Consider the following 2,077-nt stretch of genomic DNA (forward strand, 5'->3'; position numbering starts at 1 on the left):
ATATAGGATGCAGCGTGTATATAACTGTGGACCTGTGCATGATCTCTGTGAAGAGGACATGTATTAGTGATATGTTTCTATGTTTTTGCACTAAGACAGCAGATCAAATTCCTTGTATATGCTATGGTCTTGACAAATAAAGTAATTCTGATTTGAGAGGGTCACTTAAGTGCCTCTCAACAACTACAGCTATTGCTGTTAAATGATACTCTCAGCGTGAGGCACACGTTTTCACAAAAAAAAAATCGCGTAATTACAAGCATGCAAGAATGCACCCCTTTCAATGTCCTTACCAGTGAATTTACCTGCGATTGAGGACACAAATGTGTTTGAGGTTGTATTTTGGCGACCCCTAGTGGCGGAGATGAGGTCAATACAGAAGTTTCACTGATGGGCACGAGCTCTCTTCGTCGAGATCACCGGAGTGACAAAACATCGGATCGTGAACACCCGTGGGACGCTGGCAACGTGCTAACCTGCGAACGTGTTAAAAGAAATAACGAGTGGAATGCTGCTATTTTATTCCTGAGCTCGAGTAAACTGCTCTGCTTTATTAGGTATCCAAACCAACATGGTAAATGAGGGTTGGTTTTCAGTTGACATGCCTGGTAAAATAAAGATTTAAATAACTTTGTGACGATGATTTATATAGATTACTGTACGGTCTCTGCACTATAAATGCATCTGATATTTGCTCTCGATTATTAGATTTTATATGCTGTGGCACTGTGGCTAAGGATCTGCGCCTGTGGCTGGAACGTTGCCATTATCCAGGACATGATTTCGGGGGCAGGCCGGAGAAAACGGCCAGGCAGGGAACACCAGTCCATCACAGGCCACACACAAATACACCCGTATGAGAAAGGCCACCTTTCGGCTTGAAAAGCGCAACAAAAAATACAAATGTATTGTAACGCATACGGCCATCAGGGTGTGTAAGAGCCGGTTTACCAGAGCGGTGACGTCGCCGCCCTTCCCTGTGATAGCAGGACTACAGCTACGGGGCTGTAGAGAGATCTCTCTTTAGCTCACGGGGCTGTGTCCCTGTTGAGTGACGCGGGAGTCCCGGATTCGAGCCCCAGACGGTGGGGGGCCGACCTGATGCGGCAAGGGCGCCCGCCTGAACCCCGTTGCGTTACAGTATTATTATCCTAATTAACAAACCCATTGAAAATTTAATGTTCTAAATTGCCCGGTCTCTCGTGTGGGTTTCGCCGTATTCTGTGAAGGTTTAAAGACTAAAAGGGATTTACTTCAGTCGGCCAATTAAAAGCATTTGTGAACAGTTGACGTTATTTCGAAAAACGCCTCTCCTGCTTTTCTCTGGTGTGACACCGTCCCCTTAAGAGCATCAGATGCTTCCCGGGTAGACCAGGGCCAAGTGTTAATGATGAAACACGCACCTCCATGATACCACACAGAAGAGCGTCGCTGAATTATACGTGCTTTAGGCAGCAGCCATATCACTCTGCACCTCACAGCTGGCAGCCCACTGGAGCTCAGCAGGCGTGAGTCTGGTCAGTACCTGGATGGGAGACTCCTGGGAAAAACTAAGGCTGCTGCTGGAAGAGGTGTTAGTGGGGCCAGCAGGGGGCGCTCACCCTGCGGTCTGTGTGGGTCCTACTGCTCCAGTATAGTGACGGGGACACTAGACTGTAAACAGGCGCTGTCCTGACTCTGTGTATTACAAATCCCAGGGCGTTTCTCAGTTGGGAGTTGGGGTGTTACCCCGGCATCCTGGCCAAATTTCCCATTGGCCCTAACCAATCATGGCCTCCTAATAATCCCCCTCTATGAATTGGCTTCATTACTCTGCTCTCCTCCCCACTGAGAGCTGAGATGTGGGGCTGCACTATGGCTGCCGTCGCATCATCCAGGTGGATGCTGCACACTGGTGGTGTTTGAGGGGATCCCCATTACCTGTAAAGCCCTTTGAGTGGAGTGTCCAGAAATTATTAATATTAATACTGGGCTGGTCTTGAATCCGCTCTGGAAGTTGAAACCGCGCTTGAACTCCTCCAGCCCGACAGGTGGCGCCGCTGCGGAAGGCGGGGGGTTCGAGCGAGCGGCACCGGCC

Source organism: Lepisosteus platostomus, chromosome 3, assembly GCF_059453375.1.
Source record: "Lepisosteus platostomus isolate fLepPlt1 chromosome 3, fLepPlt1.hap1, whole genome shotgun sequence".
Lineage (NCBI taxonomy): Eukaryota > Metazoa > Chordata > Actinopteri > Semionotiformes > Lepisosteidae > Lepisosteus > Lepisosteus platostomus.